This window comes from Neophocaena asiaeorientalis, unplaced genomic scaffold (assembly GCF_003031525.2).
Source record: "Neophocaena asiaeorientalis asiaeorientalis breed wild unplaced genomic scaffold, Neophocaena_asiaeorientalis_V1.1 scaffold455, whole genome shotgun sequence".
Taxonomy (NCBI): Eukaryota; Metazoa; Chordata; class Mammalia; order Artiodactyla; family Phocoenidae; genus Neophocaena; species Neophocaena asiaeorientalis.
The window spans coordinates 184,100-208,113 of NW_020173777.1; the positions used below are offsets into that span (position 1 = coordinate 184,100).

The following is a 24,014-nucleotide window of genomic DNA, read 5'->3' on the forward strand; positions in this document are numbered from 1 at the left end:
TCAGAGAAAAACCCAGTTTATTGGCACGACACCAGTCCTGCCCTTGTGGTAGCTTTACTTCCTTCTAGTTGAGTCTGACCCCCTTGTTCTTTTCTCCACGCACTTTCACCTGATCACACCTCTGGGGTTTGGTAATATGATTAGAAGCACAGTTTATGTAGCCTCAATTGCATTTTAGAAACATACTGCCATCTTCACATGCTTTACCCAATAGATGTGTTCCTGAACAGTAGTGTATAAGTCACATTTCTTTAAACTGAATTCTCATTTGAGTGTACAGTGGGGATTGATCATTTAAAGAAACACTGTATTGAACAGTTCTGTAAGGTCAAGACAATCATTCTTTTGTAAAATTAACAGTAACTATTTCATTTATAAATTTTGTCAAATACAAATTTTGCATAGTCTTACAACCTTTGTGGAGGACAATTTGGCAAAAGCTTTCAAAATTGAAATGTACATATGCTTAGACCCAGCACGTGTTTGCACATGTGTGGCATGACACATATACAAGAACATTCTCTGCAACTTTGTTTATAATAGCAGAAGACTGGAAACAACATAAATGCTCATCAGTAGATGGAGTCATACAATTCAGCCATTTAAAAATGAAGCAGTTCTGTATAAACTGAGTGGAACAATCTCTAAGATATATAGTAAAGTGGGAAAAAATATGCAAAACAGCACAGAACACTAATTGTCTGGGGAAAACTTTATGTATTTTCTATATGTGTCTATAAATGAATATACTATGTATACAAGGGCACACAAGAAACTAATAAATATTGGTTGCCTCTGAAGAAGAGAACTGCATGCCTGAAGGATGGGGGGCTGGAATTATTTTTCACTCTTTAACCTTTTGTGATTTAAAAATTTTGTACCATGTGCATGTATTGTCTTCTTTAAACATAGATTTAAAATAGTCACAGCTCTGTTAGGCTTCCCTGTTTCCTTGAGACAAATCATTTATACTTTCTAGGCTTCAGCATCCCTATCTATACAACAAGGGGGTTAAACTCCATACTTCAGAGAGAAAACCAAAATGGGGTGTCCCCAAGCACATCCTCGTCCCCAATTTATTGAGTCACCATTCACAACAGGTGTGTTTCCTGTTCACCATACTGTGCAATTAAGGAAGCTGCTTTTCTAATATGGCCAGAGAAGGTACTTCTGTTATTGACAAAAAAAAGTTAGTTAACAAATACCTACTGAAAACCCAATGGTCCAGGGCTTCCCTGCTGGCGCAGTGGTTGAGAGTCCGCCTGCCGATGCAGGGGACACGGGTTCGTGCCCTGGTTCGGGGGGATCCCACACGCCGCGGAGCGGCTGGGCCCGTGAGCCATGGCCGCTGAGCCTGCGCGTCCGGAGCCTGTACTCCGCAGTGGGAGAGGCCACAACGGTGAGAGGCCCGCGTACTGCACAAAAAAACACAACAAAAAACAAACAAAAAAACCCCAGTGGTCCAGCCCTGTGCTGAAGTCTGTAGAGGAGAAAGAGAAATTATAGCTCTTGCCCTTTAGGGGTTTGCATCTAGTGGGAGATGAAATAGCAATAAGACAAAAGAGGATGAGAGAGTTATGGAATGAGGCAAGGAGGTGTAGGTCATGGCTTGACTACAGTGGCTCACTGTGAGGACATTTCTTTCTGTTGAGAAAATGATGGGGGAGCATGAGGAGGAGAATTCAGTAATTTCTCAAGAAATTAATATTCATCCCAGAGATTAAAAGACTATAACATAGACTGTGAAATTTCTATTACCTGTTCTTAGCTATTTGTTAGTTAGCAAAGAAGTATGGTGTGGTGGCAGAAGCAAGAACTTAGGAGTCAGAGGGACTGGGTTATGAGTCCCAGCAATGTCACTTACTAGATATGGTAAATAGCATAAACTTGGGCAAGCAGCATAAACCTCTTTGAATCTGTTTCCTCCTTTGTAAAATCTGTATCATATCATCCACTTTTGCAGAGCCATGGACATTTAAAATAACTTATGTAAATCTGGCAAATTTTAGCTATTTGGTAAACAAGAGCTGTTTGAATGGTGTGCATTCTCCTGGAATCACGTGGAATGCGGGAAGAACTGACCAAGGCTGAAGTTACTGCTGAAATCTTTATTGTGCAGCATTCAAGGACTGTACTTAATGTTATTTATTTATCAAGTACTCCACAATAAAGAGCTTTAATAAAATTTCTCAGATTTTTCTTCCTATATAGTTCTAAAAATAAAGGTCACCTAAGATCAAATTTGAAAACTGAAATTTAATCTGCAGCTCAAACATACCCTCATTATGCTCCCTTTCTGAGTGCTATTTTGATTGGATTTACTAAAAATTCAAAAACTACTTATCAAGATGATTATAGTGTATACCTTATCAAAGCACATGCTTCTTGACAAGATTAATGACGCAGGTGGGGGGGGGAAGGAGGGGCAGAGGAGGAGGAGAAACAAGAGGAAGAAGGGATGAAGAAGAAGGAGAAGGAGAAGAGGAAGAGGAAGAGGAGTAGAAGGGGAAGGGAGGAGGTAGGACTAGAAGAAGAAAAAGGAAGATATGAGAAGAAAAGAAAAAGAAAAGAAAAGTTTTATAGAATGAAAAACTCAATCCTGGGCCTCACTAAGGACCTACCGAGCTCTGTGACAGCTTCAAGAAAAGTTGAAGAAGCCATTACCACCCTCCACCAAGTGCTGCCTCACTGGGCTCAACATTACCTGTGGTGTCACTGCCATCCCTACTGAGGGTAGAAGCATTCCTGGTTGCAGTAGGGAAGATGTGAGCTGGTATCCCAATTATTTTATAGCCACCTTCTCCAAGTCTCTCTTCTCCAAGGATTATTTTTAGTTACTTCCTCTTAGGGAGTCACACTGTGATGGACCCTGAGCACTAAGAAGCCAAAATTCCTTTCTTACTCTAGGACAGCCCCATAAAGGCACCGAAAGATTGATTTCAGACACACATAGAGGAATCAATTGAAACTATAGAGAAAGGAGCCAGTGTAATAGAGTAGGGAAAAAATAGGGCATTGTATTTCCACAAAAATCCCTGCTCACTAGCTGGAACTTTGGAGCAAGTAACTTGACTTCTCTAGACCTCAATTTAGTGCACTGTAAAATAGAGATAATGACTTATAAGTCTGCTGGGACATGTAAATGAAATAAATGAAATAATGTGGGCAAAACAACTAACACAATGTCTGGCCCTCATAGGCATTCACTAAATATTGAAAGAGAAAGAGAAAAAGAGAGGAGTAAATGAGTAAATTAAAACAAAATAGGACCTAGGAGAATATGTACAACTAATTGGGCAAAAGAGAGTAATAGTTGTTATATAACATCATCAGAAGACAAAATAATGGGATGCTAATAAGCTGTATTGTAAAAGAAATGCAAACAGCTTGCTAATGTTAAGTTAAACTCCTAAAATGAAAGAATTAAGAGTAGTTGCATTTCACAGCAGTAATCTTGATGGAAACACAGAATTTTACTATGTAAACAAAGCACAGGTAGAGCATTCCAGGCAGAGGAAATGATGTATTTGAAAAGGCATGGAGGTTGGAAAGAGCCAACATTGATGGATAAAATAACTGTGAAATTAATGACTTGTGGCTCATCAAAAACTAAGATATTCAATTAGTTTTGACCAAACACATTGACTCCATACACTTTTTCTTTTCCTTTCTACTAAAAACAAAGTTTTTTCTTTTTACAACTTCCTTAAGACAGCCAAATGGGTTTGACTGTTCCTTTCCCCAACCTCTACTATGGCCTGCATTTTGGTGATTACTACCTGAAAGGTCAGTTGCTAGAACTGACCAACAGTCATGGCCAGAAAAATGACATGTGGAGGCTAGCGGGGTATTAGAAGGAATACTGACTGCTTACTTAAAGCACTCCTGGGCTTTACTTTCCAGCCATCAGAGAATAAGAAGGTGGTGAGACTACATCCATCAAGAAAGGTCCACCCATACCATCCATTTGCCATAAAGATAACGTCTTTTCCTGTCATATATTGGGTTGGCCAAAAGTGACTTCGGATTTTAAGTAAAAATAAAAGACACATTTTTCATTTTTACCAAGCATTTTATTGAACAGCATATGCATCTTTTTGTTCCACTACCTACTGCCATTTTTCAGGTAACTTCATAATTCTATATTCCCAAGACTTTTTATATTTTGGAGCAAAGAACTGTTCAGTTACCTTTTATAGTCTTCCAGGGAATTGAAATTTTTTCCATTAAGAGAATTTTGTAAAGCCGAAATAAATGGAAATCTGAAGGTGCAATGTCTGGTGAATACAGAGGATGGATCATAACTTCCCAGGCAAGCTGTAACAGTTTTTGCCTGGTCATCAAAGAAACATGCAGTCTTGCATTATCCTGATGGAAGATTATGCATTTTCTGTTGACTAATTCTGGACGCTTTTCGTCGAGTGCCACTTTCAGTTGGTCTAACTGGGAGTAGTACTTGTTGGTATTAATAGTTTGGCTTTTGAAAGGAACTCAAATAGAGGACTCCCTTCTAATCCCACCATATACACAACATCACCTTCTTTGGATGAAGATAAGCCTTTGGTGTGGTTGGTGGTGGTTCATTTTGCTTGGCCCATGGTCTCTTCTGTTCCACATTGTTGTACATTGTCCACTTTTCACCGCTTCTCACAATTTGTTTTAAAAATGGCATGTTTTCATTACGTTTCAGTAGAGAATCACACGTGGAAATATGGTCAAGAAGTTTTTTTTGCGCTTAACTTATGTGGAACCCAAACATCAAAGCGATGAACATAACCAAGCTGGTGCAAATTATTTTCAACACTTGATTTGGATATTTTGAGTATGTTGGCTATCTCCCACATGGTATAACATTGATTTTTCTTAATTAATGTCTTGATTCAGTCACTATCAACTTCAACTGGTCTACCCGACGATGCAGCATCGTCCAGCAAGAAATCCCTAGCATGAAACTTCACAAACTACTTTTGACACATTCGATCAGTCACAGTACCTTCTCCATACACTGCACAAATCTTGTTTTTTTTTTTGCGTTTCGGTTGCATTTTTACCTTTCTTGAAATAATAAAGCATAAAGTGCTGAAAATGTTGCTTTATTCTTCCATCTTCAATATTAAAATGGCTGCACAAAAGTTCACCAATTTTGATAAGTCTTTTTTAAAATGCACACTGATATGACAGCTGTCACGAACAATCTAACAAAATTGTTTCAAATGAAGTTAAAGACAACTAAGTGCTACTAGAGCCATCTTATGGGAAAAACTGAACGAACCTTTTGGTCAACCCAATACTTCAGTTCCCCAACAAAACTCTCACTGAAAATGTTGAAATCAACTGAATTACAAACAAAAATAGTGGTCACTGACAAAATGAGATGTCTCTCATTAATCTTAAAATTCCTCTATAATGCAGGACCCAAGAAAAATGAATACATTATTCCTTTCCATTTGTGATTTGGAAAGTCAGAAGAACTCAAAGGTACATGTTGCTAGCCTTTCCTTAATGGAAAACAAACCATGGACATATATACGCTACCAAACGTAAGGTAGATAACTAGTGGGAAGCAGCCACATAGCACAGGGAGATCAGCTCGGTGCTTTGTGACCACCTAGAGGGGTGGGATAGGGAGGGAGATGCAAGAGGGAAGAGATATGGGAACATATGTATATGTATAACTGATTCACTTTGTTATAAAGCAGAAACTAACACACCACTGTAAAGCAATTATACTCCAATAAAGATGTTGAAAAAAATAAAACAAAACCAAAACAACAATTACAAAACAAACAAAAAACCCCACCCTGACCAACTTGAGGAACTTGAGCTGACAAACGACTCTAACTTTCTGTTCTTTTTCACTGTCCCAGGGTTCCCTAAGTATCTGAGCGTCTTTGCATTTTGGAGTACATTTTCAGTACCAAGGGCACCAGAGTTATTCCTAGGAAACACGGGAGTCATCTTTGGCTCCAAAACATGTAAAACGTTGATAATTCTTAATACTCTAGGGCAAGGAGACTTACAAAATTCCAGTGTTGAAAGATGCTCACACTAAAACATCAGGAATCTAAAATTATTTTCAACTAATGACAGGTAGAGCTGATGTTATTCAGGTTTAGCTGTTCTCACATTGAGTGTAACCCTTCTCTGTTCCCTAAAAACTCACCAGTAGGGATCAGTTCATATGTATTCAGCATCTTCCTAAATCATAAACATTTGTATCAACTCTACCTTGCATTTGTTGGTAGCTTTACAACTTAGAGATAGTATTCCCATGCATTATCTTGTTTGAACCTCACAGCAATATATGAGCTATTCAGGGAAGTTATTATTATCTTTTTACAAACGATGAAACTGAAGCTGAGAATGGTTAACAAAATTGCTCAAGCTCATACAGTTAAGTAAGAGGTTAAATCCTTGCCACACAGGGTATTCTTTTATTCCTATTATTTTTTCCATAGTTTTTCAAAATCCAACAAAAACGCTAAATTATAGTCACTCTGCTGTGTTCCGGAAGGCGTGAAAACCATTGTACCCATTCCATGAAGAGATATATAAAAATGTTAAAACCTAGACTTCTTGGAGATCAGTTATATGGGAAAGTTCATTTAGGTGGAACATTTCATTTACCTGACAATACTGGAAAAATAAAGGGTTAGAAATGGAGCATAATATTCATTGTGCTATTCAGTGAATATACACCTAATAAATACCAGAATCTATACTAAGCACATGCCCATGTAACAGATAAAATATTAAGATAAATCTAGGCAGAATTAATTAATTGAATATCTATTAAATTCAATATTAATTAATTGAATGCCTATTAAATATTTACTCTATCAAGCAGTGTTCTAGATGCTAGGGATATATCAATGAACAAATAATCACAAGTTCCTATCTTGACTAACATCCATTTTAATGTGTGTGGGGAAATGAAAGAGGGAAGGAAGCATAAAATAAACAATACACATAATAAATTAGGAAATTAAATTGTATGTTAGAAAGAAACAAGTACTATGTACAAAAAGCATGGTAAGGGGAATGGGGAGTGCTGAGTGACAATGATTTTAACTTGAGTGGTGAAGGCAGGTTTCATTGAGGTGACACTCATCCAAAACTTGAAGGAAGTGAGAAAGTGTGCCACACAGTTATCTAAGGGAAGATCATTAATGGCCTAGGCAGCAGTTGATGTAGGTCCCTAATGTGGGAGAATACTTATCATGTTTGAGAATTGGCAAAGAAGGCAGTGCAGCTACAGCAGGGAAAATGTGGTAAACGGGGTCTGAGAGGCAACAGCAGAAGAGATCATTTGTGATCTTATAGGTCATTAACTTATAGGTCAAATACTCTTATAATAAGTGAGATGGGGATACACTGGAGGATTCTGAGTAGAGGGGAAACATGGTCTGGCTTATATGTTTATATCACATGCAAAAAAACATCTTTCTTCTTGCTCGTCAAATGAAAAACAACATTGGGATAAGTGACCTCAGAAACAGCAGAAGGATCCTGAAAATCCAATTAACTTTCAGGGTCTTTTTTTTCCTGGACACTGTAGATATTCACTTTTTTAAAGGTCGAGGAGTGCTCGATCAAAACACTTTAGACTGGAGTAATGTCAGAGTAAATGATGAAGTGAGGAACTCCTAAAATTCTCTCCTCCTTTAAATAAATTAGAAAACTGGCCAAAAGATGGTCAGAATAAACATTTTCAGAACTCTAGAAATTAACCAAATGTTTGTAGCAATCTGAGGAGGATTTATTCAAAACTTTATGACATTTAAACTTGCCCTATTGCCCATCATCCCCTCCCAGCTCCATAGTAACCATGAAAACCAACAGTCTGCAATGATGGTGAAAACTAGCAGCCTGGTAATCACTGGAGGAGGCGGAATGGGGCTGGGACTCCTTTAAAGCCCCCCTTTCAGAGAACTGTCATTATTTGACCATTTGGGGGTTCCCTGAAAGACTCCATTTTCAGGGCTATGTTTATTTAACCTGAATCAGAGCTTGCCAAGTGTGAATAGCTTTTTCCCTGGGGGAGTTTGTAGAAGATAATGAGAGACAAATGTTGAACATCAAGGCTGGCTGAGTTGGTGGTAACAATTGTGGCAAACAATGAGCTAACCAAAAAGCTTAAAAAAGAGGTGGAGAAATGAGATGTCCAATGGAGGCTTTGAAAATCTCCAACATATTCCCAGCCATCTAGAATTAGTTTTTTTTTTTTTTAATTTTATTTATTTATTTATTTTTGCAGCAACAACAATCCATGAGGTTTGACAGGTGTAAATCCTGCCTAAGTAATTAAGTGTAATTGGATTAAACACTGCTATTAAAAGACAGAGATTTGAGGAATGAATTGGAAAAAAAACACGAGATACAACTATATGCTCTCTACAAGAGACACCTTAGATTCAGAGACAAACTCTTTGAAAGTAAAAGAATGGAAATAGATATTCCACACAAAGAGCAGCCAAAGGAGAGCTGGAGTGGGTATACTATTATCAGACAAAATAGGCATCAAGACAAAAACTGTGACTAGAGACAAAGATGGACATGTTATAATGGTAAAAAGTTGAATCCGTTAGGAAGACATACAATTATAAATATATGCATCTAATAACAGAGCCCAAAAAACATAAAGTAAAAACTGGTAGAACTGAATGGAAAATAGGTGATTAAATAATAATAGAAATTTAAAGACCCTACTTTCAATAAAGGATAAAACAAGTAAGCAGAAGATAAGAAAAAGGAAATCATGAACAACACTATAAAAATTAGACTTAACAAACATCTGTAGAATTCTCCACCCCCAAAACACCATAATGCACATTCTTAAGTGCACATGGAACATCCTCCAGGAGAGAACCTACTTAAGGCCATGAAACAAGTCTCAATACGTCTAAATGGACTGAAATCATACAAAGGATGTTCTCTTATCAAAATAGAATGAAATTAGCAATCAGAAACTTTGAGAAATTCACAAATATGTGAAAGTTAAACAATGCAGCCTAAATAATCAATTGTTCAAAGAAGAAATCACAAGGGAAATAAGAAAATACCTTCAGATAAATTGAAATGAAAAAACAACATTCCAAAACTTTTGGAATTCAATAAAAGCTGTGCTTAGAAGGAAATTTATAGTTCTAACTGCTTACATATACATTATTTACAGCTATTGAGAAAGATCTCAAATAAGTAACATAACCTTCTATCTTAATACACTAGAAAAAGGAGAGTTAAACTAAAAAAGAAGAAAGCAGAAGTAAAAATAATTTAAAAAATAGGACATAAATAAATGAAATAGACAATAGAAAATAAAAGAGAAAATGAACAAAACCAAATCTTGGTTCTTTGGAAAGATCAACAAACTGACAACCTTTTAACAAATTGACCAAGAGAAAAAAAAACCCAGTACTTTTAAATTATGAAAATCAGGAATGAAAGAAGAGATAATACTACTGAAATAAAGATTATTTATTGAATCATCTTTACTGAATGAAATCTTACAGAAATAAAAAAGATTATTTAGGAATACTACAAACAATTATATACCAACAAACTGAGTAACACAGATGAAATGAAAATTACTAGAAAGATACAAATTACCATAACTGACACAAAAATACATATAAATTCAGAATAGACATATTACAAATAAAGATACTGAATTAGTAATAAGACTAATTATAGTAATAAAAATAATAATTCCCCACAAAGAGAAGCCCAGGGACTCATGGCTTTATTACTTAATTCTATCAAATGTTTAAAGAACTAATACCAATTCTTCACAAATACTTCCGAAAAAGAAAATGATGAGGGACACTTTCCAATTGATTTTATGAAGGTACTATTACCCTGGTAACAAAACAAGACAAAAATAATACAAGAAGAAAACTACAGATCCATTTTCTTATGAATATCAAGGTAATATCTGAACAAAATACTAGCAAACCAAAAAGCAATATATAAAAAGGATTATTCCCCATAACCAAGTGAAATTCACCCCAGAATATAAGGTTGGTCCAACAAACAAAAATCAATCAATTTAATATAACATTTTAACAGAATTAAAGACAAAAACCACATGTGATCTGAATAGACACAGAAAAAGCATTTGATAAAAATACTTCAACAATCCAGGACTAGAAGGAAACTTTCTCAACCTGATAATGGGTATCTATGGAAAACCCACAGCTAACACCATACTTAATGGTGAAAGACTGAAAGCTTTCTGCCTAAGATTGAGAACAAGACAAGGATGTCTGCTCTTACCACTTCTATTCAACATTGTACTGGATGTTCTAGCCAGGGCAATTAGACAAGAAAAAGAAATAAAAGGCATACAGATTGGAAAAGAAGATGGAAGACTATCTCTATTCACAGATCGCATTATCTTATATGAAGAAAACTCTAAAAAAATATGCAAAATAACTATTAGAGTTAATAAATGAATTCAGCAAGGATGCACTATAATAGATCAATATACACATATTAGTTACATTTTTAGACTAGCAATGAGTAATCCAAAATAAAATTAAGAAAACAATTCAATTTACAAAAGTGTCAAAAAGAATAAAGTATTTAGGAATAAATTTAACAAAAGAACTGTGAATCTTGTACACTGAAGACAACAAAACATAACTGAAAGAAATTAAAGAACAACTAAATAAATAGAAAGACATCTTGTGTTCATGAATTTGAAGATTTAATATTGTTAACATGACAAAACTCCCCACATTGATCTACAGATTCAGTGTAATCTCTATCAAAAACCCAACTGTCACTTTTTCTGAAATTGATGATGTTTTTCAAAAATTTATATGAAAATGCAAGTGTCCTAGAATAGCCAAAGTCATCTTGAAAATGAAGGATAAATTTGGAGGACTCACAGTTCCCAATTTCAAACCTTATTACGAAGCTACAGTCATCAAGATGGTGTGCTGGTTTCATAAGAATATATATATAGTTCAGGGGAATAGAACTGAGAGTTCAGATATAAGCTCATATATTTATGATTAATAGTTTTTCAACAAGGATACTAAAATGACTCTATTAAGAAAGAATACTCTTTTCAACAAATAATGCTGGGACAGCAAGATATCTACATGCAAAAGAATGAAGCTGGACTCTCACCTCACATCATATAAAATAAAAATCAACTCCAAATGGATCACAGACCCGAATGTAACAGCTAAAACTACAAAATTCTCTGAAGAAAGCATAGGTGTAAATGTTTGTGACCTTGGATTAGGCATGAAGTTTTAGATATGATGCTAAAACACAAGCAATAAGAGGAAAAAATAGATAAACTGGACTTCCTCAAAATTAAAGATTTTGTTCTTTAATAGACACAATCAAAAATGAAAAGACAACTTCACAGAATGGGAGGAAATGTTTGCAAATCACATATCTGATAAGAGACTTGTATCTAGAACTCATAAATAACACAAGTCTGCAGTAAAAAACAAATAATCCAGTCAAAACCTGGGAAAAGATGTGAATAGTTATTTGTCTATAGAAGATACACAAATGCCCAACAACCACGTGAAAAGATGCATAACATCATTAGCCATTAGCTAAACACTAATCAAAACCACAAAATACCACTTCATACCCACTAAGATGGGTATAAGAGTACTACTACTACTACTACTACTACTACTAATGTAACATAATAACACGTTGGCAAGGATGTAGAGAAATTCAAACCCTCATACACTGCTGACGGAAATGTAAAATGGTGGAGTCTCTATAACAAACAAACAAACAAACAAATAAAAAAAACCTTGGTCCCTCAAAAAGTTAAACGTAGAGTTACCATATAACCTAGCAATTATTATTCAGTCAGAAAAAATAAAATACTAATACATATTAAAACATGGCTTAACCTTGAAAACATTATGCTAAGTGAAAGGATCCAGATACAAACGTCACATATTGTATTGTTCCATTTAGATAAAATGTCTATTATTGACAAATCCACAGAGACAGAAAGTAAATTAGTAGTTGCCAGGGTCTGAGAGGAGGGGAAATTGGGAGTAAGTATCTTTTTGAGATGATGAAAATGTTCTGGAATTAGACAGTGGTGACGTTTGCATGATTTCTTGAACATATTAAAAACCATGAAGTTGCACACTTAAAAAGGGTGACTATTGTGGCACGTGAATTATATCTTTAAAAAATATCCTAGCACGCCTTTTGGTGCCAATAATAGGAGTCAGAAAAGAAAATCAAGACTGCCTTGTAAGTTGTAGTCCAAATGATCTAATTTAAAAGCATGCAGACATCTTTAAAGACACTCTGAATCATTAATGAAGGCAGGTCTACTTTTATAAGGTCCTAAAATCAATTTCATACATTTGTAAGCTGTGGTAACATTAGCAAATCCCTTCCTATACATCATCTCACAACATACCCATGAAGTAGAAAGAGCAAATACCATTAACAGCTTTGCAGATGCAAAAGCACAAGTCCAGAGAGCTTCAGTGACTTGCCTAGGGTCACATGCTAGCTTTCTTTTTCCTAGTAGTGGTTTACTCTGCCATGATGCATGCATAAAGTATACTCTTCTCTAAAATAAAATGAACACTTTAACTATTCCCAACTTCTCATCTCATTTATGTCATTATCACCCATGTTCTTGCCTCCAGTGACAGCAAGATTCTATTACCTGCAGTGCCATGGGGTGAAATTTCAAAATAGTCCTTTGAAACTGCAACCCCAGTATTTCAAAATGGAGCCTTGAGAGTGGTTAGATACACACTCAGTCCTCCTGCCCCTGTCTCGGCTTTTCAATCATTCCCTTGTGTCATTACCATGTATAGATATCCAGCAGTGTATGAAATGTGACAGATCATTACAAAATGAAAGAATAGCTGTCTTTATTAGATTGTGAAGGAGACAAGGATAAAACTTACTCCTTTTTGTCATTCCTGTGTCTGGTACATAAAAAATTATCAGTTTACATTAGTTGAATGCATAAGTGAATGAATGATTGGTCTTTTAATATTTTGTTGGCCAAGACATCTCCCTGTAATGTGCTTCTTAAGAAAGCAGTCCAGGTCCTAGAAGATCATTAGGGTTTGAAGGCTTCCTAAAAAGAGTAGTTATCTTTCTGGAGTGAAAAGACTCAACAAAGAGATCACTGTAGTTTTATAAATGTTAAGTCTCATTCCTTCCTTCCATAAGAGTTATTTGAAATCCTGGTTCCTCTTCAGTCTTAGTGAGTTTGGTGAGGCTGCTCTATGGAATGCTGGCCTGGAGCCTCTTGGATGATGAATAGAAGGGGTCAAGGGAAGCCAGAGGACAAAGCTCAGTTTGTTGCCACCTCACTGTTAGCTCACCACAGTCACTATTGACCCTGGTAGCTTGGGCATCAAGAGAAAACAAAGAAAAGGACCTTGGAAGCAATTTCTCAAGGTTCCTGTGTTAGCCAGGCAGCAATGCCCGTGAGCTCAAAGCAAGCTGAGAGACGGCTCCGTTGGGGAAAACAGATAAAGTTTTGAGGGTGATGAAACTGAAAAAGCCCATGTATTTATAACTTACAACAAATAAATTCATTCCAATAATATCACCACTCCTCCCCAATTTGTATACAGCAGCTTAGGAACCTGCCCTGCTGCCAAATGCCAGATCAAAGTCATGTCTGATGGGGATTAAAACACTAAGCAATTAAACAAGGGCTTGCTCTTAGAGCAAGTTTTGCTTTTGCCATAAACACTGCAACTTATCTGCACAGGCTTTTAGAAACCGTGCAGGTAAGACCCAAAGCTGAGCTGTAATAGGACAGCAATCCTCATGCCTCTCTTGTCCATTTTCTGGCTACTGCTCACTTGCAGGAAGACAATAATTATCTCTATAAATAAAATTATCTGCCTAGCCCTATATCTTGCAAAAGTAGTTGGACATACTGTCAATCAATTTGGAGGTTATCTTTGCGATAGACTATTTTTGGAGGAATAAAATTCATTTTTGAGGATTTCTGGAAGGTATTTCAAAGAGGTAATCATTCTGGTGTGACTGCAGATTGGAGAAGATGTACCTCATGTTAATAAGCTGTGTATATAGAAAACATGCAAATTAAGGAGTAATTTGCATATTAAACTGTTTCTCCTATAGACAACTCTTTGCAAAATGTTTCCAGGGTGGTCAGAGGCAAGTATTTATATAACATAGGCATGATTGTCTTGAATGATGGTAAGGAGATCCTCTAGAAACTACTACTCATAGGATACTTTGCAATTTACACAGTGTATTCACAAGCATTGTTTCCTTTAGCTTTTTCAACCACTATATTATCTCCATTTTATAGGTGAAGAAACTGAGGCTTAGAGAGGTCAAGTGAATTTCCTAAAGGCTAAATCTACCACATCCTAGCTGCTTTAAACATGCCTGAAGCTAATCAGAAGACGGCTTATCTGCAGGCTCTATTCTCTGTACATATTCCCTGGTAATAGTCAGCAAACTTTGGAGTTATATTTCCCAGAACAGTGAGGGTCTCCTTGAAGCAATACACCAATCACATTCTTCTCCAAAGAGGGGTCAGGTTACTCACAGGTGTTCCTAGCAACATGGGTGTCAAATGCTCACAGCATCATAAAAGGGTTTGCTATTAACGAGTGACCTTCCTCTTACTGGATATGTGTGTAGATTTTTGTCATTTCCCTAGGACCCCATAGGAGCATAGTGGATGGGTTAACAAACAAGCAAGAAGGGTTACCAAGTGAAGACTGGGCCACGTTGACATGACTAAAAAAGAGCCACAGGAAGGCATCTAATTCTTGTTGTTTAAGAATTCCTTGGTATCCCAAATTAAACAATAAAGAATTTAGCGTTCTTTATTGTTTAATCTGGGATACCAAGGAATAGAATCCTACTTTTATTTTCTATACTGGATTTCCCACTTGTTCTCCCTTAGTATTTACTAATGTGCATTTTGGTGAACGAGAGGTCATCCCTATTGTTTTCTGGGAACCCAAGGAATGTGCTCTATATTTACACTCAAGGTGAAGAATGGAAGAACACTAGGAACCAGAGTAAGAGAAATTGAGTCCCAAGGGGGACAAGAAATTCTGGGGGGCAGAACTGGAAAATGCTGTCTGACTTCTTACAGAACACCTCTATCCTTAACCCTGCAGGGTTCTATGTTCTGTTCTAACTCAGGAGACCTGTTTTTCTTTCTCACATAGAATATGCAGTTCTGCAGTAGATCTTGCAGTCTCCACCTGAACAAGAAAACCTGAGTATCTGAAAGCTTCAACCCCCAAACCATGTCAGTGAATTCAACCAATAGGTAAAAACTTCCTTCCAATTCCTCAAATGTGCCTACCACCCCTAAAGATCTGCCCATCACAGAGGGCAGTGGCAGCTGGCCTCTATCCTGCATCAGTAATCTTAATCCTGTGAGATAACTGGTGTGCACTTACTTGTATGTGCTGAGTCTGCCATGCTGCCCTGAGTTCTTCTGCCCCTGATAGGTTTCTGATATCCAAATGCCTCATGGTTTTCTGATGTCCACAGAAGCTGGCCTGGACTTGGGCATCCCCTTAGGCCTTGACCCCTACAATTCTATCTAAAATCACCTATTGGTTGCCCAAAACTCAGTCATCTCTCCCTAGTATAAAGTGATATCACAAACCCAACACAAACCCCAAATTCCAAGTCTTGTTAAGTAGGTGAAACCTGTTCATCTCTCACCACAACTCCTCCTCTGCTTCCCTCTTCCCCTTCTGTCCTTTCATCCTACCAAATGCTCAATGCCTTAATTTGACCCCTGGCTCCTGAGAGCTTGCCACTTTGATGCTCTATCTATAAAGTTTCTTATTCTAGATAAGCACCTTATGTTCAGAACTTGTCCTGAATCCCTTATCCCTTTCAAAATTTATGAGGCTGGTGTTCCTATCCTCCAGAATCCTGCCAAGGAACATACTGAGAACCTATGTCCCAACAGCATTTCTTGATGATGGCTGAATGTGTCCCAGGAAGCAGTCTTCCAAAACAGTCCTACATATGGCGAGTTTCAGACCCTGTGACAGATCATGTGCGGCAAGATACTTTCAAACAGAGGCGCTTTTCATAAATTCTTAAATCATAACACTTTATTTTGGCTGTCTATTCAGTCATCTGTCTCCCTCCAATTCCTCGAATGCATCTACCATTCCTAAAGATCTGCACATCACATGCTCTCATCCCCAACCTCTGCTTTTGATCCAGTATTTCTACTGGTGGAAATGGATCCTAAGGAAATTTTTAAAAGAAAAAGAGTAAAAGTAATGTACATGAATGCAACCTAAGTACGTGTAAACAATCTAAACATCCAACAACAGAGGCCTGAGAGGAAATAATAAGACTATAAATTATGTATGACTGAGGGCAAGACCTAAAAGAAATGAAGACACATTTTAGTCATTGTTATATTAATGTAGTAGGCTTTATTAAAAGCTAGGAGTAGAACGTGTTAATCTCCAGATAGGTTATGCAATTTCACATGCTTAAGATTGAAGGGTAAGGCCCACTAGGCAACAATACAATCCAGAAGAGAATTCCAATGAATTTAAAATAAAATCATGGTTTCAGCAAAGTGAATCTTCCACTAAGGAGCTCAGTCTAGTAGAGGAAAAAAGATGTGTAAGTACATCACCTAAAGATAAAGCAAGGAGTGGTAAGAACCACAAGAGAGGCACCCATGAAGTGCTGTGGGAGTACGGGAGAGGGTAGAATGCCTTTTTTTTTTTTTGCTTTTTTTAAAATTTTAACATCTTTATTGGAGTATAATTGCTTTACAATGGTGTGTTAGTTTCTGCTTTATAACAAAGTGAATCAGTTATACATATACATATGTTCCCATATCTTTGCCCTCTTGTGTCTCCCTCCCTCTCACCCTCCCTACCCCACCCCTCTAGGTGGTCACAAAGCACCGAGCTGATCTCCCTGTGCTATGCGGCTGCTTCCCACTAGCTATCTATTTTACATTTGGTAGTGTATATATGTCCAGGCCACTCTCTCACTTTGTCACAGCTTACCCTTCCCCCTCCCCATATCCTCATGGGGTGGAAACTTCATGGAGGAGCAGGCACTTGAGTGAGGCCTTGAAGGAAGGTGGGACTTAAAAAGCATTTGAGGTAGAGGGATGTAGCCTGAGTAAAGGTGAGGAGGGGGAAAGTGTGGGCATGAGATGGGATAAAGGGATAGTTTAATAGTATAGTTTGATAATATTTCATCATCCTTCCATGGGAAATAATACTGATCATCCATTTTAGGGATAGAATGAAAAATGGAAAATAACTGACCAAGCCTGAATAAAATTAGATAACACTGGTTTTTATTTTGGGGGTTTGATTTAAATCAATCAGTTTCTCTATTATTCTTAGTAACATTGCTTCTTTTGGGCTTTGATTTAAACCAATCATTTGCTGCACAATCTCTGTCCCATTTTGCACTTATCTCTCTTATGAAACTTCTCACAGCAGTATATAATTTTTGTTTCCACATTGATATCCCCCAATAAACTTTGAGAGCTTTGCAAGAAGGCCTGGAATATATTAGCCTCACTGTGCACTTATTGGTTTGCTCCCTCTGGACTGAGAGTATGTTTTACTCATCTCTCTCTCCCTAGCACTTAGCACAGGCCTGGCATATAAGATGCGGTATGTTTGTTGAACTCAGATGAATTAGTTCCCTTCCTGTTCCCTTAGTCCTTGAGCCTCAGTTTCCCCATTTGTAAAATAAGGGTAGTAAGAGTATCTACTATCTCATTACGTTGTTGTGAAGATTAAGTAAGCACTTAGTGTAGCGTCTAACACAGAAAATGTTCAGTAAATATTAACTGCTATAACTATCATCATCATTATTTTCTGTTGTTGTTGATAAGGCTTCCAGACCTGCTCATGGGAACAGTTCCCTCAAACTGTGCCAGCCTTGGTCAGTGTTGTCCTTGGGTATGGGAAGCTATGCCTGTAGATTTTTCTCTCCCTTGTCTCATCACACTGCTTCTGCTGCGCTTAAATACTCTGTGTAGTGTAAAACTGTAGCTGACCTTGGAGGGCACGTCCACCAGACTAGAAGCTCCCTGAGGACAGGGCCATCTCATACTCATCTCTGGGCCCACATAGGGCCTCATACAATACATGCGTGTTTAAAAAAATGAATGAGTGAAAGCTACTCACCTCCAGCTCTTCTTCCCTGACACTAGACTATATGAATACAAATGCCTATAATCCAGAGTTCCCTCTAACCAAGGGACAGGTCTCAGGGAGCCCTGTGTTGTCTACCTTTGTACTACCCCTCATAGCTCTAGCTAATTCCTTTTAGGTCTTTGGTAATTGGGAATGAATACATCTGCAAAGCTGCAAAACTATTACAGTCTGAAGTATGTCTGAAATATGTCACATGTCTAAAAATAATTACTACCAAACTATCCATGTAAATAGCAACAGGTGAGTTATTTAATTCATACTTGCATTTCTACAGTGAAATCATGGGACCCCTGGAAACATGCTGAAATTTGACGTGGAGCTGATTTCTCATTCACACATTAAGAGGCATTGTCGAAAGTGTTTGGTTCAGTTTTTTTGAAAGTCTGGCACTATGTAAGAAAACTTCTAGTTGCTTTATCTCACGTAATCCTTAGAATTTCTCTGGTGGTCATCATTATCCCAATTTTAAAAGTGAGAAAACTAAGGCTCACGGAGGACATGTCATTTTCCCAAGATCACAGAGTCAACAAATGTTGGACTCAAATCAAATCTTTTACCCCTATATCAATAGGGCTTCTGAGTAGAGAACATTTCAATATTTTTGTAGGGCTCACTACATAGGTGACAAATCATTCCACATCTCCAAACCCCTTTCTATTGTTTTCTGCATCTATCTCTGCCCCCATGGAAGCATAATCTGAAATTAAACTTGCTAGCTAGTCTTCATGAAATTGCAAAAGAGACAAGAAAATCTTTCCGAGTGACATGGGTTATAGAGGAGTTTCTGGGGAGCCATGGAAGCTATAGAGGTGGGGTGGCAGAAGAGGTGCGGTAGGACAGTGGGAAGTAGGAGGCCTTTAATCATAAGCAACACATATGAAGGATCCTGTCTCTATTCTGAAGCTGAGCAGAGCTAAGGGACCTCAAGGACTGGATATCCACTTACTGATGGGCCCAGGGGGCCTTAGGCAAGATGCTAACCTCCTTTCCCCATTTAGGGTTTTGGACAAGATCTGAAGGTCATTCAGTTAGGACTTAGAGATAAGTAGTATGTTACATGCTGGTTTGGGTTGACTGTTTTGTTTTTTTTTAATTTCCTTTATTTTAATTAATTAATTAATTAATTTTATTTATTTATTTTTTAAACATCTTTATTGGAGTGTAAATGCTTTACAATGGTGTGTTAGTTTCTGCTTTATAACATAGTGAATCAGCTACACATATATTTTTTTAGATTCCATATATATGTGTTAGCATACGGTATTTGTTTTTCTCCTTCAGACTTGCTTCACTCTGTATGACAGACTCTAGGTCTATCCACCTCACTATAAATAACTCAATTTCATTTCTTTTTATGGCTGAGTAATATTCCATTGTATATATGTGCCACATCTTCTTTATCTATTCATCTGTCGATGGACACTTATGTTGCTTCCATGTCCTGGCTATTGTAAATAGAGCTGCAATGAACATTGTGGTACACGACTCTTTTTGAATTATGGTTTTCTCAGGGCATATGCCCAGTAGTGGGATTGCTAGGTCGTATGGTTCTATTTTTAGTTTTTTAAGGAACCTGGTTGGCTGGTTTTTAAAAGGATCAGAATTGAAGAGCGGGCGTGGATGTAGGGATATAAAGCCAATCTGTGGGAGGCAGAATGAATGACGGTACATCACCAGTTTCATTTTATACACAGTGAAGTCACAGGCCATACCAAGGCATTATCCGATTTTTGAAACAAATGCCCCTCCCTCACAAATAATAAAACAATAACACTACAACCAGACTACATTCCTCCAAGGGGTCCAAAGCACTAGGAATGTAGGAGACAGCACTCTAGATAAAATAAAGTCCAGCTTGGTTTAAAAAATATCCATCCGGCTTCAGGAAAAGAAGCCTTAAAATTTTATTTACACAGGTGCTGGTTCAGGTTTCTATTGAATCTGGCCCCAACATACTTTTATGACACGCCACTGGCTGGATGAGGGAAACCAATCGCTGAAGAATGTGGAAGATAATTTATGACCTCTCTTAGCTTTTCTCCTGGCCTGTGGCTATGGATCTGAATTTACCAGGGAGGTCAGACAAATCTTGTTGCAGACAAAGATACACAGAGAGCTCTGACACTTTCGAGTCCAAAGCCCAAAACTCAAGAGAGGCGATGAACACAGGCTTGCTGGGCTTTCTGAGGAATGTTACTCATAGTGCCCTGAGAGGCCAAGAGGAAAGAGGAAGAGATTGACCTTTGCTATGTTCTTAGACAAATGCTACTGACCCTTCGGATCACCAATTAAGTAACACTGAAGATAAGTGGTTGTTTGAGGGCCTTACACCAAACCCAACCCAAAGCCTTCTTTACCAGAGAACTACGATAAATACTATTTGCCATCTCTCCTTTCTGCTACCCAGGGGACACCATAAGTGTATGTGTGCCAATAAATAAGGCTTCACTCCAGTAGAAGGAACCAAAACTTATTGGGCACTGGAGCTGTGGTACATATCATTTAGTTCTTACAATAACCTTGTGATCTATTGCTATCTTCACAGAGGCACAAAGAAGTTAAGTGACTTGCTCAAAGCTGCATATCTATTAAGTCTTGGAGTTAAGGATTGGGTTGTCTATTTTCCAAGGCTGATGCATATAAAGTGAACCACTGGCCAATAGAAACATCTGGAATATCTATAACATTTTAGAGATTTATTGTTAAAGATTTAGGTTTTTATAGATTTATTGCTAAAATATTCAAGATCATTTAGTTCAACACTTTTATTATTTAGATGGAGATTTGAAGTGAAAAGAAGGAATGAGACATGCCTAAGGCCACATAGTAAGTCAATGGCAGAACCAGAGCTCCATTTGGTGCTCTTGCACTGCATCTTATTCCACTACCTAGATAGCAGTGTGCTTCCAAAAAGTCCAGAGAGTAGAGTAGGACAGTGATGTACAGCTCAGCATCGGGGTGGGGGGTGAAGGCATAAAAGGCTAACTGAAGGCTGGTCAAGGGACCTGCTGCATCTGATGAGGTTCCCCTCAACCACTTCTGGACTCCAAAATGTTCCTAAAACAAGTATCCAACTTTCACGCAGCCCTGTCTTTGGCCAGTCTGTTCCTGAAGTCCTGTCTTCCTGAAGTTCACTTCCTACCTTTTGTACTTGGCAAACTATTATGCATCCCTTCAGACCTAAATCAACCCTTAACTCCTCTGGGAAGCTTTCTTAAACATTCCAGGTAAAATAACTCATTCTCTTATTCTGTCTGCTCAGTGGATTGTGTACTAACTTCTAGTACAGCACTTATCTTACTCTATTATGTTGGAAACTCTGTGTCATATTCACTCCACAGCCACTAACAAGTTATATGACTTTGGGCAAGTCACTTTAACTCTTCTGTGCCTCAGTTCCCTCATTTGCAAATAGGGCTAATGATAATACCTACATCATAGGGTTATTATGAGGATGGAATGAGAAAACGTCTACAAAGCAACTAATACATACTGAGTGTTCAATGACTAGTTTTTGTTGTTATCTCTTATCCTAGTGCCTGGTATAGGTCTAGTGTACACAATAAGAATTGACTGTTTGTTGAATAAATGGATGTTATCTGGGGAAAGTGCCAGTCATCAAATAGCAATTTTAGATATCCCTGCAGTCAAGATAAAGGTTTATTATGCTTCCTTACATAATTCTTGGAGGTTCCAAGGCAACAATCTCTGAAGCTCTGCTGATCAGCTGTGAGGCTGGAGAGCCCCTCAGACAAGAAACAAGAAATGGCTGGGAGACACTCATTTCTGCCTTTTATATGTTCTATGAACCTGGAAAAGTCACTTCCTCTCTCTGGGCCTCAGTTTCCTCATCTATAAAATGGCTTGGTCAAATTTTTAGATTTCTGAGTTCTCTTCCTTCAAATTTTAACAGGTTAGCATTTAAAGATCCTGTGATTCCAAGTACCGCAAATCTTTTAAGTCTTTTCATTAAATAACTCATGGCTGAGTCAACTGCCCAGAAAGTGAAAGAACTTGTGAACATGAGACTATAGAAATGTGGTTATCTAACTTATGGACCTGTAAGAGGCCCATAGTCTCCAGGTCCCATATCCAAGTACCACAGTGAAATCATGGTCCGTCTACACTATGAGGTGAACCAGGAGAGGAAGGACAATTAAAAATTTAAAGCCCTGATAAGGGCTTCCCTGGTGGCACAGTGGTTGAGAGTCCGCCTGCCGATGCAGGGGACATGGGTTCGTGCCGCGGTCCGGGAAGATCCCACATGCCGCGGAGCAGCTGTGCCCGTGAGCCATGGCCATTGAGCCTGCGTGTCCGGAGCCTGTGCCCCACAACGGGAGAGGCCACAACAGTGAGAGGCCCACATACCGATAAAAGAGAAGAAGATTTTGCCTCAATTTTTAGCTCTGTCCTGAAAGACAATATTTTCTGGTTTATGACATCAAAGAGGAGGGGAATGGAGTTCTCTTGCTCCTGGCCCCATGGAAAACATTCTGTGGCACACTTATCTGAGAAGGCTCAAAGCAAAGAGTCAAGGAACCATGATTCTACCATTTGTATCCATACACCCTGTCTCTGAGTTCTTCCCTTAGCTTGGTAGTGAGGAGTAAAATTCTCATATGCATAGGTGTTAAATCATGCTTCCTGTTCTGTGGTTGTGTGATGAGAGTGAATTAAGAGCTACCAAGCCTCGTTTCATCAGAATCAGAACTTTCCCTCTGAAGAATAGGAGTTGGCAGAAGGACTATTACTCACATGTCCCTGGCCCTACCTAATGAAGAGTTTTAAGTATTTGGAGCTGTTTTAAGTATTTGGAGTTTTTTTAGGAAGAAAGCTCCCTGTGATATTGGTGCTACTCATTGGCTCCTTGGTTTCTCCCCACAGTACTTAAGTCTTTTGTAGATTCTTTAATTTCTGACTCTATTGTTCCTCTTCACTATTGTCTTTCTTGTTTGCCTAGGCATTGCACTTTCTTTCTGCTTTAGGTTAGTATGCTTATATATTTGAGGGGTAGCTGTGCTGTAAGAGAGTGACTGCTAGCATTGGACCCAGAAGGCCTGGGTTTACATCCAGATAGTCCACTTACTACCTGTTGATTAACTGAGAAAACCTCAGTTTGCTTACATGGAAAATAAGGAGGATGACATCTTCCTCTGTTCTAGGTGGTTGGGAAGTTCAATGGAAATCGGATATGATAGCTCTTCATCCACTGAAGAAATTTAAAAGTGTCCAGGGTTATGATCACTAAGTTCCTTCAGGCAGGCTCTGTATCTTGAGTATGTGAGCCTAGTATCTCATGTGTAGTAAGCACCCAGCAAATGTATACTGACTGAATGCATGAGTAGATTACCACCAGGCCTGTTCTTATGAAGTACTCAGTAAAATATTGGCACGAGTCTAGCCAGAAGCTGTGGTGATTTCAGTGGGATGTATCAGGAGTCACAACAGGGGCTGGAAGCAAATGGACTGAGAATTCTAATCTCTTTGCTCCCTTTATAAAGAATCATTCACCTCCAAGTCCCAGTTTCCTTTTTTGGATAGGAGGAAGTTTCCTTTTCTGTGCTCTCTTCTGACAGGTAAAAAGATTACCTGTCTCCTTGGAATGCTGAGGGCAGTTACCTAGCCATGAAGAGAAGGAGCGTGAACACCTGAAAAATAGGTTCCAGAAGTATGCACACATGACTATTATAACTGAAGAGATTGTTTTTTGAAATAACGGCTTCTCCCAGAATTCAGTTATTATGAGGGACAGTGTGTTTCTTGCCATGGGACTAGACTAGAGATCAGAGAAGTAAGAAGTAACTCCTACCTCTGAAG

At 38.0% G+C, this 24,014-nt stretch overlaps 1 protein-coding gene across 2 annotated transcripts in view; it reads right to left on the reverse strand.

Annotated features, from left to right (window-relative positions):
- Positions 1–24,014, reverse strand: part of AR (androgen receptor) — a 162,471-nt gene that overhangs the window by 42,443 nt on the left and 96,014 nt on the right. The window lies entirely within an intron of this gene.